Source organism: Pezoporus wallicus, unplaced genomic scaffold (assembly GCF_028554395.1).
Source record: "Pezoporus wallicus isolate ANWC-B61680 ecotype Strahan unplaced genomic scaffold, APGP_CSIRO_Pwel_v1 contig_5352, whole genome shotgun sequence".
In the NCBI taxonomy this organism is placed as follows: Eukaryota; Metazoa; Chordata; class Aves; order Psittaciformes; family Psittacidae; genus Pezoporus; species Pezoporus wallicus.
In genome coordinates, this window is record NW_026639660.1 from 2,694,798 (window position 1) to 2,709,308 (window position 14,511).

Below are 14,511 nucleotides of genomic sequence, written 5' to 3' on the forward strand. Positions count from 1 at the left end.
CCATACTCAGAAAGTAACTTCATGTTCCAAAATTTTGCACACTATCAAAACATTGATACTTGAGATAACCACTTTATCAGTGATCAATTAATATATTGATGCACCTAGAGTTAATTAAATGACACATGGCAAAACATAGCCGAGTATGTCTAAAAAGACAAAAGAAACAATAGTTAGAAACAAGCCATGAAATAAAGCCTCTCCTACAGTAAGGAAAGGCTGTTGATCCATTCATCCAGCATCAATAAAAGCAAACAACCCTGATCACAAACTGAACCAAAATTATTTAGTTCTTTGAAACTTTTCTAACAGCTATCCATAAAACTTGACATAAAAATTTTAACCTTACATTCACCCATTCTATAACAATTCAGTGCTAACTGCACTCAATTTTTTTTTTTTGGTCCTGTTCAGCACTTCCCACAGCCTGTCTGAGAAATCTATGTTAATTTCTTCATTTTTATTTGAAGCATCAATGTCTACAGAGAAAAATACACCTCCTTCAATCCAGTCTTGAGTGGTTTTCTCAACAGCTAATATACTGTTACATGCTGTAACCAGCAGCAAAATTTCCGTCATACAGAAGATGACATCTCAGAGATATAAGAACACAACATTCTATTCATTGTGTCTGCATTAGCTACCTTATCTTTTTTGTATGTTGGTATTTCTCAAAGTTAAGAACAGAAAAAAATAAACCCTGCAAAAAAATTTTGGTACTTTTATTTTCAGGAATCATACCCAAATTATTTTGCTGTTCTGTTTCACTATGACTTAGATCTATCTAGCATGAGGAACTGATAAACTTTTTCCCACATAAACCGCAATCAGGAGTTTCTGGCATTTTTTACTGAGCCATAAAATTAATTTATTTGTCTACTCATTTCAGAAAGTACAAAGGCTCCTTTTGGGAAAGTATCCCAAGTTGTTTGTGGAATATTGCCATTCAGTCATTATCGTCAAGTTATGTTCCCACGTGGAGCATGACTACCAAATAAAAATAGGCAGCTATTCAGTGCAGAGTGATGACTCTGTTCTGTGTGCTACTTGAAATAGCCCAGGTACTACCAGCATTTAATCAAAAGGGTCTTGAAAAATGTAAAAGAGTGCAATTGATATTGCATAATCAGAGAAATAGACGAAGTACTATTAACAGCATTTGTGGACTGGTATACTATTGCGGATCACATTTTGATCAAAGAACCATAGAATCATGTTTCCTTCAGTATCAGCAGAGAGTAATTTTTCAAAAAAGTTTGTAAAGAAATTCAAGATTATTTTTTAAGTTGCGTATAAAGTTGTGTTACCTTTGATCTCAAATGAAAATGCTTTTTAGGGAGAATGAAATTCTCCCTAAAGGGGTATCTATCAAAGGTAACTCATTTGGTCAATGGACCATGCCCTAAAGCACAGTGAGCGTTCTCTTCTTCCTCCAAGCAAAGCCCGGTGAGCAGCCATCCGTGGCCAAGGGCTGCAGGAGCTTCCAACTCAGTTCGGCAGTGGCAGCTCTCAGTCCCTCTTTGAAATTATCATCCCTCCAGTGTTCTAAACGTAAACAAACTCATTCCTCATGGGCTTTTTTCCCTTTTTTAAATTCCTAATTTTTACAATCATCTCCTCTATGCCTCTTTTAAAGCCTCCTCAGCAGCTCAGAAGGCCACAGGGTCACAGAGCCCCATGCACTGGGACACTCTCTTTGGAGGCCTGATGAAAGTTCCCAAGGAAGCTTGAGGAGGCCTCCTCATTTTAGCTTCCCAGGAAAGCCAGGAGGAGCAACTTATTGACATGCTGCCAAGCACACTGGGACGCAACAGTGCTGCACACAGAATTGTAGAAGGTTTGGGTTGGAAGGGACCTTAAAACTCATCCAGTTCCAACCCCTTGCCACAGGCAGGGACACCTTCTGCTAGACCAGCTTGCTCACAGCTCCCTGCTACTTGGCCTTGAACATCTAGGCTAACATTTGCTGTTTGCCTACCAGTTAACCTACTGTTCCAGAAGCGATCCTCCTTGCGCTGCACTTACCCCTTTACCCAGCTCACAACAGAGGCCTGGCATCATACCGCGCGCACCTCGTGCCTGCGAGGTGAGGCAGCTGCAGGGGGACCTCGGGCCGCTGGGGGCTGCTGTGGGGCCGCCGGGCCACCGCCGGCTACCCCTTTTGGCGGCTGGTGTGCTTCTGCCTTCAGAAACGTCTGGCCGAAAGAGCGAATTCAACCGGACGGGCCGCCGGCGAGGGCGCCGCGGGCCCCTCTGTGAGGGTCCTAACGGCCCTAACGGCCGGCGGGGCGCGGCTCTGCTCCTCTGCCGGGTGCGGCCTCACCGGACCTGAGCCAGAACTGAAGCTCCCTTCCCGCGCACTTGTTGCCGTAGGTGACCAGGGGGCAGGCGAGGACAAACAAGGCACCCAACCCTGCTGTGTCACCGGGGAAAGGTCGGGGTTTGGGCACCTTCACCTCCAGTGGGCTGGGTACACCCACGTCTGGCTGGGTTAGGAGTGTCCGTGTGATGCGGGAGGTTTCTGCTGTGAAAGCTTGTCTGGGGAACTCAGCAGTTACCCAGAGGAGACTCACAGAGTCGTGGGTAATCAGCACAAGGGCTTCTTCCCTGCTCCAGGCGTTGCTGGCAGCGCTGATGGTGGACTGGTTTTGTAACCATGCGCGAGTTTATATAACATGAAGAGCTGGGTAAGGTCAAAAGAAGCGATCTGAGTTCCCCTTCTTTGCTGCAGCCCTCGCCCGCAGTGGTTTGCAAGGCTTTCATCAGTTGCTGACCAACGTGCCAGCTAGATACGCTGTTACAATTTAAAATTTTAACCACAGGCATCTGTCTCTGAGCAATCCCTTGCAATCCCTGAAAAATGCCCTGTATTATAACCCAATGAGACCGTGCAGTCTTGCAGGATCTGGGTTGCTTACCAAACAATAAAATACCATTACATCTTATACTGAGGTATGGCAATTGCCAGTGTCCTGTCTTTTCAGCATAAAGTACCACTGGAGTTTCAGCACAGTATAACCTATATGCGTTTCAGAAAATGACATCTCACCCTCAAAATCCCATTGGTAGCATGCCTTTGTCCTTAAATATCTAAATATGTTTAAATATGTAGCCACGCTAAAGGGAATTAAGTTCAGAGTCTCAGCTGCCTTTCAGTAATGTAAGGCTACTATCACCCTAGAAAATTCCATCAGAATCTGTTCATTTTGTGACTTCAGTGTTTCTCCTTCGTTTGTCCTACATCTGGGAACATGGGGATAAAGATGCATTTGTTTCCCATTTTGCTCTCTCTGTTTAGACTGATAGTCGCCACCTCAGAAGGGTTATCACAGTCTGACTAGACAATGTCTGGCACAATGCAACCCCATAATCCATGATGTAAAAATGCTAGCTACCAAAATTAAAATGACCTCCAGTATTAATAATGCACTCATCACTCTACTATCCAAACACAACAGGTAGTGATGTTGCCCCTTAAGTACAGCTAATCCCTGAAAGTGGGATTGTTCACATATTTTGCATGATCTGTGGAGTGGCCTGACCATCACAGAGTTCTAAATTGTCCTGTTCCTGATGTTTTAAATTTAAATACAGCAAATTGTGAAGTTAGAAACAAACCTGAAGAGATCAAAGGGTAGGTGTTTAACTTTCCATTTGTGCTGCCCCTACTGTCGATTAAGGCTTATCTACTGTTTGGTGTTAGTCATTAAAAAAAACAACCCTGAGTTATGGAGCACATAGCACCATGTTCCAGTCAAATGCTTTAGCAAAGGCTGCTGTTATGAAAAGGATTTTCTAATAAGGGGAATAATGATCTTCAGATTCTGACCTCCTGGCACGGCAGTGAGATTTATCAGGAGGGGCATGTGACTAGTTAAGACACACAGCCCCAGCTTGAAGGAAACAGCTGCTCATTTCATGCTTTAGCACTTGGCAGCTGGACAAGGAAGGGTGATGTTTGTGTTGAATACCTCTGCAGAACCAAATACAGTAAGTGATTTTCCCTGTTTTTGGTTTGGTGGTACGTTGTTGGCTTTTTTTAACTCTAAACTGCCACTCTTTTCCTATTTCCATCCTAGACCTTTCGTAAAAACACTTAAGGATGAGGCATATTTTTTGTCAGTTCATTGATAAGCAGTCATTCATGCTCAGAATGCCTGTATTTTTCTGACCTGTGATTAACAGCAACATTGGTTTTGCCCTTGCGGGAATAACACAGGTATGGTGGTTTTTTCCAGGGAGGGAAAATGGTGCTTATTTACTCAGATGATGGAGTGAAGAGGTTGTTTATGATGAATGTATTTTCCTTTCTCTGTAGAGCTAGTCAATAGGTAATGATGCAATTTGAGTATAGAGCAATTTCGGTATTTGTCCTAAAAATACACACGTAAGGAATTAACAGAGGTAGCCCCCTCAAAACAATCTGAAGAATGTTGCTTATGGCTGGTTGCTTTTCTGGGGGTGAATGCAAAATTTTTTTGAAAGAAAAAAGAAGCAGAGAAATAGAGTAAGACAGTGAAGATATGATTAAGTGAAGACTGATTAAGATATAATTAAGTCATTCTGGATAAGAAGACATAATTAGATGGTGAAGATTGAAAGAATCCTCTCTAAAAACTGGGGCTGAGTCTCCTAAATATGTCTAAGTTTTTAATTGAATCTCTTTTTGGATACTTGCATTTTTTATGTTTCTGTTTTATGAATGACTGATTTCCCCCATCTGATAATTTTGGACTGTTATGGTCGTAAGTTTTGGTTTGAAACACAAGAATTGGAATACAATGTATATATGAATGAACTTTTGATCAATTATTTATGTAGAGGTGAATTAAGGGTTTTGGAGGAAGACTTAGGAGGAATCAGAACAAACGAATGGGTGATAGAGCTTGATATATGATGAGACTGAGGGCTGCCAGATGCTTTGGGGAAGGTTAAAGCAGAGCAGAAGTAAAGATTGCTGGACCCTGTTGGGGAAGGTGTATATCAAGTCAAAAAGCCTGAATTTCAGAACAGGACCAAGAGCAAACACCAGCAGGCTTAGTGGATCATTTGGTCCCTCCTTTAAAGATGGAGAGCATAATCCTTTTGCAAAGACTTCTCGTGTAAGAAAGAGAAACTTTATTTCTCCCTGAAGATTTTTATTTTTCTTTTAAACCATAGTTTATGGCTTTGACAGTTAACTGGAAATTTTTTAGGAAAATGTCAAATCAGTTTCAGTTGTTCACAAAACCAGAAGTCTCCCTGGCTTCCTGCCTGTCCATGTCTTTGAGGGTAGACTGCCTTTGAACCAAGAGCTGAAGTACTATGAGGCTGTGATTACATTGCAGCCCTCCCACGCTGATGGCACACGACACCATGAATGGAGCAGGCATATGGGGCCCTGAGGTGCCTGGCTTTGTGCTCAGGAGCCTCAAATCCCCTGGGAAGCTTGGCTGCAAGGGGGCCCCTCAGTCCTGTCTAGGTGTCTGTCCCATGTGGGGCAGGCAGAATAGCTGGTCCACTATTGCTTTTTTATTCTGGTCCCAGAATAACTTTCCTTTTCTTCAGAATTGTAGGAATTTATTTTTGGTAAGACAATGACACAATATGCTTGTAACCAGGCATTTTATGTTTGTGATACATCTTCTCTGTTAAGCAAACTACTCAGTCAGATGAAAAGGACTGTTGGAGGACCAGGCTTTGAACCCAAGTAAAACCCCAAATCCACTAGAAAATGGATAGGAGTTCAGACCATTCCTGTTGTACCTTCTCCTTCCCTATCCCTTCCACAGTCCCTCAAGTGGTCAGCTTTTGGAATATTCCCCTCTTTATGTTTGTGTAAGTCAAGGCAAGTCTGCATAGACATGAGGTACCTTAATTAAATTTCAGCATGCTTTGTTTGGGGAAGTACTCAGCCCTTGCATTTCTCAGCGATACATCACCAGAAAGTCCATCACCTAAGAGAAACTGTTCATCCTGGAATTTTTTATTACGTAGTCAAAGAGATTCAATAACAGTGTGACCATTGCTGTCCCTCTGCAGAAGTTCAGTGCATACTCATATCACTGGAGAGCCATGTAAGGTTCCTGTTAAATCCTTTTCGTTTACTCTAAGGAAATGATCAGGGCAGCCTTACAGTTCTCTGAATGGGCATATTTCTTCTCTGTAGCAAAACATCTAGCTGAAAAGTAGTTGCAGTTTTGCCAGCCCCTGCCTTTAGTTGAAAATGCCATAATACAGAGGAGCCACTTCCAGGATGTTCCTGAATAAAGGGAGGAAACTACTTTTAAAAATATTGGAGTGGAACTTAGGTGGTTCTTTCTTCCCTAATCTGTCCAGGCCTGGCTGCAGAACGTTTGTACTGGTACTCTAAACAACTTGCACAGAATATTTTGCTGTTCACGTATTTGTGTTATAATCTCTTTTTACTGCAAATTTGATAGACTTGTTTTCACATTTGCTCTTTCTTTTAAGTCAGGAATGGCAATGTCTTAGACCCAAGTGTTTGAATAAAAAAGATGAAACAAATTCTCAGGTCTTCTGATTTTTGCTGTTCATTGCTTTTGTCTGTGTTTTTGTCTATTCAATGTGAATAGCCAGTGCAGTAGTACTTTTTTATTAATAGGTTTTCTTATTGGTATAACATATCTAAAAACCACCTGAAGACAAGACTAGAAGCACTGGGACAGGGAAGAACTTTTCTCTTGTACTGAAGGTAAAAGAGTATCAGCAACAAGCACTGGCAAATTCAATAGAACACAGACTTGGTGAGTCCAGTTTAGATGCAAAGGCTAATCCTGCAAACACATAGTTACTTGCTGAGCTGAACTCATGAGTGGTCCCATCAGAAAATTCAGCTTACCTCTCTCTAAGTGTTTGTGGGGTCAGGATCAAAGTGTGGCATGTGGAAATACCCACACGACTGATGTTTACAGCTCAGCAGAAAATACAATTACCCTTGGGAATTACTCTTGTTATTTTGGTGGCCATCTGCTGTCTCACTTCTCTGAAAAACTGCTCCTCTTGCTGCAGTGTCCTCTGACCATATTCAAATGGTGAAATGGTTTGACTGTCTGTACATTGTACTCTCCAACCTGTGATTTATGCATATTTTCTTTAGTAGTGATCTGGAGTTTCTCAGGCAACGGGAGAAGGCTTCAACATCTCAAAATCCTGCCAGGCATAATAATCTGTGCAAAATTAGTGAAACCTGAGCTATTCTTGTTCAGATACTTGATATATTCAGTTCTTGCAAACAGAAAATAACTATATCATCATAAATAAACACAAATTTAATATTAGTGATTCAACGGTGTATCTGCTTTGGGCTACCACAAAAGTCATACCAAGTTTAATATAACAGTAGCTAATATATATTGATACTACATGTTATAACAGTACATTTCAATATACAACTCCTTCTGCTACTGTTAAAACTGCCTCTTTTCAACCCCTGCTGTGTAAACAGATGTTCCACTCAGAGTAGCAGTGAGCTTGTGCTGAAGAGTCTGGAGTGTGGAAAGTGTGTGCAGGAACAGGATCTCCAAGATGAGCAAGGATTTTCCATTCCTTTTGAAGTATATTTTTCTCCCCATGACTGAAACAGGTATATGGTTTTCAATGTAGAAATCAGTCTTAGAGGCTAATATTTAGGTAAGTCATGCATGATACAGTCAAATAGATTGAACATGACTTATATAGAATGTATTTGTATGCTTGCTAAACTTCTTGATGAGTCTGCCTTTGACACATAACCCAAAGTTGTGTATGTTCTTTGTCATGTTCTTTAAAGAGGCATAACCCTTGTCCGGCTTAAACTCTGGTCTCACCAAATTGAATTTCCTGAATCTGAAGTAGCATTATTACAAATAGATTTCCATTCACAACCTGTAATTCACTTAGGTCCACCCAATTCATAACCTTGGTGCTGGCTCATATGGCATGCTTTGTAAGTTCTGATTGTTTTGCAGTGACCCAGTGTTTGAACCCAGAGCTTGTTTGGAAATTTCTGTTGTTGCTAGTGGGAAGCAAAAATACAGTGTATGCAAATATGGAATTTATTACTGGTGGGGAAAATTACATCAGAAGATCTTTGCTGAACTAGGTCTTTAGTCAACTTACTGTCTGGATATATAGTGATTTTTGTCATCTGAATCAGAACAGCCATGACATTCCAGCCTTATCACACCGTTCATGAAATAGCCTCCTTATTAAAAGACTAATAATAACCTCCACTGCTAAAGATGTCTTGCCTACTTTAGCTTGCTTACTCATGCTCTGCTTTACCAAATTCATGAACACATACTTCCTGGAACAGCTGCCACCCTTCCTAAAACTCTTGGTTTCCAAGCCCTGCCCTAATGCCTGTGTGCATTTTTAAGAAGGCATTGGAGCAGGAACTGGAATTCACTTCCCCCCCCCCCCCCCCCAACTTCTTCTTAAGTGAGTACTCTTCTCCTTAAATTATACAGTCATGCTCTTGCTTGCTTTCTCCCTGTAGCCCAAAAAACCTTCATTATTTCATTTAATGTGGAATTTCATTGATGTTCTGGGACTGGTAAATATACCCTGTAGTCTCAGCCAAGACAGTGGGAGATTTGCAATCCTTCTGCTAATGGGAAGAATTGCTCCTGCGCCTATCACAGCTTTAAGGAGCATTCAAAGGTCTCGGATAAAGAGCTTCGCACCAGAGCTGCACCTACCTAGTATAGGAGTGATGTGATAGGTGTGACAAGCAGATGCTTAACACAGCTTCTTGGCATTGCTGACTGTGATGGGATTCTCAAACCCATTGTTGGGCATTTGGAGACTTTAATATTTAAAATGCAGAGAGAGGTTAAAAGCTCTAGGCAGTCACCTTCTGGGGTGGGGTGAGAAGTAAGAGACTAGGCTGAGAATCCCACCTCTGGAGTCAGGCCCTGGAGGTGAAAGGGAGCCAGGATTTGGGTGCTTAATCCTTCTTCTGGATTTAGATCTCAGCTCACATTGTAGAACCAAAATAAGAGAAGTGGGTTTCAGATTAATATAACTTAAATAAAGGCTCTTTTGCAATTTGCTTTATGTCTGTGTTTCAAAATCTGCTCCTTTTGGAATTCGTGCACTGATTTAACTTGATTCCGAAACTGGTGTAAACTCTGACTTGGGCATGGTTATCTGGTATACTAGTGCTTTTATAATATAATTTGTGTCTGAAAGTAAGCTTGAAAAGGAGAGAGCTATTTTGAAAACCTGGCTGCAATAGCAGTCAGTCTTTCAATGCTAAATACTGAGGGAGGGAAAACAAGTCCCTAAGCCTCTATCTCACCTTCCTCACACCTCACTCCCTTTAATTTCCTCCCCTTACTTGACCACTTTTTTCACTTACTATTAGCTTTGCCACATAGCCACAGGATTTATTTTTTTTCCTTCTTTTTAATCATTATTGGAGTTATGATCAGGAAATTCTGATAAACTCCTTAAATTTGATAAATATATGCTAAGGATTTTCCTCTATAAACACAAAGCAAACAGGCTTGGATGAATTTAATAAGTGTCTCCTAGGTTACTCATGAGGGCAACAGGTATTTGGGATGGCCTAAACCAGCCACTGCAAAGGTGTTATGCCACCAATTAGCTGAAGGGTCTTTATCTCCACAGCCAGAAAGATAGTTGGTCAAGTATGTAATTCTCAGCTGTTACAGCTGCAGCAACTTCTCTTGTTGCTTTCCAAATAATGGTGCATCTTTGGCGTAGCACCTCTTCAAAGTATGTATTTTGGGGGTTTCCACAGATCTTACTCTTTTAGGTAGAAAATACCGATTGCATTACAAATACACGAGCTTTAGAGAGTATTGCATCACGAGACATGATCATTGTAAACTTAGCCAGTGGGCTTTGGTAAGATTTGTTTCTCTGAAGTCCTGTTGTAGCAATGTGTTCTGTGACTGTGGAAGTGGGCTATTTGTGTAGCTGCAATCCTGTGTTAAATATTCTTTCATATAAGAAATTTTTAACTACCAAAATAATATTAGCAAACTCGGGATCAAAGTTACTTGTTTAATGTATTACTTATTAAGGCAGGGGCTGTGAGATGCTCTTCCTATTTTTTTTTTGAGATAGATTTTTTTTTACATTGCTCCTTCCTCTTTTTCTAATTGTCTTGCTGTTATGTATATTTTTTTTTTTATATAGCACCCTCTTCAGATGAGCTTATTTCAAGTCTTTTGATGAGAAATTTCTGTGTTGCCATTACTCTGTTTTTAAAGAAGGCATTTAACTTGTTGGCTGAAAATTGTCTTATTGTTCAGAAAGTACATGGTTATTAATAAAACTCACTCTGTTCCAAAAGCTTGGATATAGGAACCGACTGTGATGACGCTGTTTTCATATCCTGTACTCTGTAGACTTCTTCTTATATTGTAAACAGCTTTAGAGGTTTGCTGTGTGTCTTCATATGATTGTACTAACCAGTGTGTGTTTCTTAGTAGATTGCTTAGTAAGAAAACAAGGTTTAGTCAGCTGACTGACAGTTGCTATTTTACCTCTAAATTAAAGTACAAAATCTAGTTAGACACACTACAAAAAGCAAATAATCTCTTCCACGTCCTTCTCTGTTGGAGGCTTACTCTTTTAAAAGTCTCTGAACTGACTTAAGAAACAGTGTATGCCCCCTGTGTTAAAATATTTTCATCGTTAAGAAACTGAAGCTGTCATTGTTTTACCCACCTTCCCAAGGGAAACTCATATAAAATAATCAGATGCGAGGAACTGTTTATTATTTTGATGTCCAGCATCTGCTGACAGAATTTCACAAAGAAAGTTGCTGGATCTCTCCTCACCTCCAAGCTGTGTTTTTACTCTACCAGCCTTTCTGCACGCCTGCTTGCATGTGAGTTGTGGGTCATCAGTGACTTCAGATGCAAAACCGTACACTGCACAAGGCAAGTCAGGCATCCCTGGTTCATGTGATGTGCAGTAGACAGCAATTTGCATGAGTTCCTAGGATCACGCAGCAGGTCTGTCTGCTGGCATGTGTGTCTGTCAGTGTTTTCTAGTGTACCGTTTTAATCTGCATCCTCTTTAAAGAGCAACTGCTCTCAAATGAATGGGAAGATGCCACCACGGAGTGAGAAGGATTACTGGCCATTAGCAACTGGTCCAGTCTCTCTCCTTGTCTGAGACCTATTAGCACTTTTGTAGGCAAAAAGCAGTTACATGTGAACCATTCATCAAAGGGAAAACGAAGAACAGTGCCATTAGAAATCTGCTTTAACAGCCAAACGAGCAAAAGGAGCCAAAACTCTGTCCTGCCCCCGTCCTTTTAACTCAGTCTTGCTCCATCTCAGACATCCAGCTTCCCATTACTTAAAGCCTCTTCCTGCCTTTATTGTTTTGCCAGTTGCTGCCCTCAATTTACTGCACTGATAAGTACTTCCCAGGCTGTAAATGTGTGGTTAAGATATTACTGAAGCCGATCTATGTTTTGATTGTAGTCACAGGAGGAAAGGTCAGAAGTAAAACTGCTCTTGCTGCACAGGAGGCAACTCCTCACACCAGGATAGGTATAGGTTGTGAATTTATGGTGGGAGAAGTAAGGTAACACATGGGAGAACACGGCTGAAGAAGAAAAAATAAACACACACTTAACCTCCCCTCCTCACAAGGTGATAGTTTTGCTTTTATGAGATGTAAAGTAACTGCAGGTATTCTTCAGTTACGGGAATGCTAGAAACCAGAAAGAATGGGAAATCAGATGTATTCATTGATGCTAGAAATGATAGCAGGTAGTTAGAAAGTGCTGAAGTCTCCCTTCACTGGTTATCTGTGACTGCAAAGAATTTTATCTTTTCTTGATACAACATAGCTGCAGAGATGGAAAAGAAAAGAGGGGATGTGTTTTAACAACTTGCTCTTTGAGATACTTGGCTATAACCTCTATTGTCTGGGTGATCAGCACAAGCCTGTAGAGCTTAACATGCTTAAGAAGCTCCATATGTGTCTGTAATTCTTGTGGTATCATTATAATATGTGGCACAGATGTTTGCAATAAGGCTGTCTGCCAGTGCGGGCCTAGAAGGTATTGTCCCATGAGCAGTTAGTCTACAATGGAAAGTAACTGGAAATTACAGAATTATATGGACTGGAAAAGTTTCTTTCAAGGGAAAATTAATTTGGAAGTCATGGGTTTATCAGACAAGAACCTTGATACCAAATTTAGTAAATTTTAATACAGGTTAGAGGCTGTTGTGGTTCTTCTTTGCCTTAAAATTGATGGAAAAGTGGTGTGAAACTGAAAGCAGTACTGACTCTTCAAGCTGTCATAACTCTTGGAAGATATAACACCTTCAGAAAAGACACTACCCAGGGATTCTGCTACTATAGAAGAATTTTGGCTTAGTTAAAAAGAAGACAAAATAAGCTGTATGGGAGGAAAATATAGATCTCCAAGCTGAATATATCAGAAGGTCTAATTAAATAGGGCCCAGGATTTCTTAGTAATCAAATTAATAAATAAATGTGATTTTCCCAGCTTGGCTTTAAGATACTATAGCTGGAAAGGTAAATAATAATAAAATATTAAAATAATTTGTAACATATGGTAATAAATATACTGGGTCTTTGTCTTTCAGAACTGACAGGCTGTTTATTTCCCCATAGTTTTGTTTTTTTTTTAAATAACTACAAAAATATTCTTTCTTGGGCTGGTCCAGTCTCATTAAAGGCACATAGTGGTGTAATCGAACAAGAATATATGCTGGTAAGGTGTTCTTTTTCCTCTAACTTGACCTATGTGGCTACATTAACAAAGCAGTCGCAGTTATGAAAGGCTGTAAAGAGTTGTACGCAAGTCTGAGTAGCCAAGGTACTTGCCAAGAGTTTCTCTGAAAGCTTACAGGCAGTAGTATAACTTGTAAGAGGTATTGACAGTGTATTGATTTGGTTTCTGAAAAAAAGACTGAGTTATTATATGTGAACTCTTCCTGTTAGCTGTCCTCTCCCAGTGGGTTGTACTTTGGTTCTGGAGATCTCTAACACATCTGAAGGGCAAAGATTCCCAGAAGAGCTGCGTCCTCTGGTGTCATACACGTTAAATAAATGCCTGATATTTGTAATTTTATTTTTGCTTTACTGGGAATAGAAAAACAGTTTTTGTATCAAATCTACTAAGAAGAAGTGTGACTGAAAATTTCAGTCTTCCTTCAGCTCTTCCTTTTAACATCATGTATTCTGAGCAATTGTACTACCTAGACCCATGGAAAGTGGAAGATGTCATAATGATAGTACTTTGAACAACTCAAGGATGTATGTTCAGATTTCACTGCTGTTGTTAGATGGAGTTACAGTTGTAGCAGTAAATATCCACACAGTAAATTAAGAAAACAAATGTAGAAGTGAATGGGACAAAGAAGTATGGCAGATAACCAGTTCCATAAAATGCTAGAATTGCAATTGAAAATAAAACCTTTGTTGCTTTTACAGGTCCAGTTATCAAGTTATCCATTATTTTAGAAGGTTATAAATGAGGAAACCCGGGGGGTTCTGTTGTCTGAAATCATCTTGGTTATATTTCACAGAAAGAGATAATGCTAAACAAAATGCTGTCTAAGCAGCTCAAGCCTTAATCAAGCAGCTTTCAGATTACCCGAGCTATTTGCTCATGTGACTGTCCGTTAGCATTCCTCATGATTTCTCTTAGCTTCTCTTTTATGTTTGACCAGTGTGTATTGTACCCCACAAGGCATTATGTGGTTCCAGTAGTTTGGTAGTGTATATGAGTGGATCCATATATCCAGATGGCTTCTTACCCATGGTCCTATTCACTTAACCTCTGTTCCTCTAGAAAAGTATATGTCTAGGCCCTGAAATCATTTATAATAGCCTTCTTATGTTAATTGGGTGACCTGTGATGACCCAAAAGTAAATGCTTAGCTCAGTGGACACTTATCTCAAAATTAAACATAATGAAATACATTTTGACAATTTGTAACATGCATACCTTTGTACCAAGGTGACAAATGCTCGTCCCTTAGAGACTATATTGGACGTAAATGACAAGGTTTTGGCAGCAGAGAGATTGCAGTCATGGCACCTGTGGGAGGAGACTGAGGGCTGCCCTGTTTTGGACACAGCTGCTTCCAGCTGTCTTTGCAAGGAACCCATTGCAGGCGACAGCTCAGCTGAGCCCATCAGCCAAGTTAGCGGCACCTCTGTGAAAACGTATTGAAGAAAAGGCAGAAAATGATGAGGAAGAGGGAACATGGAGAGAAAAGGGAATGGAGAGGAGAAGGGAAGAACAAAGGGAAGAACAAGGTAAGAGGTTGAGGACGTGCTTTGTGGCAGAGCAGGTACTTCCCTGAAGGGACTGTGGCCTGTGGATAAGCTCATGCCAGAGTTTGTACGCCTCTTAAGGGACTATGGCCCATAGAGGACCCATGCTGTAGCATAGGACCAGAGTAAGAAGGAAGGAGCAGCTGAGAGAAACTACCAACCCTGACATCCTGCATTCCTCATTACCTCACTGAAGGGACAGGGTGCAATCTGCAGTAGTAACAG

General features: G+C 40.6%; 1 protein-coding gene across 1 annotated transcript in view; it reads left to right on the plus strand.

Annotated features, from left to right (window-relative positions):
* Positions 1-3,737: 3,737 nt before the first annotated feature.
* Positions 3,738-14,511, plus strand: part of RASGRP3 (RAS guanyl releasing protein 3) — a 50,944-nt gene continuing 40,170 nt past the window's right edge. The window contains exons 1-2 of the mRNA XM_057415329.1: positions 3,738-3,990; positions 7,448-7,632. The gene's annotated coding sequence lies outside the window, so the exon portion shown is untranslated. The remainder of the gene's footprint in view (positions 3,991-7,447; positions 7,633-14,511) is intronic.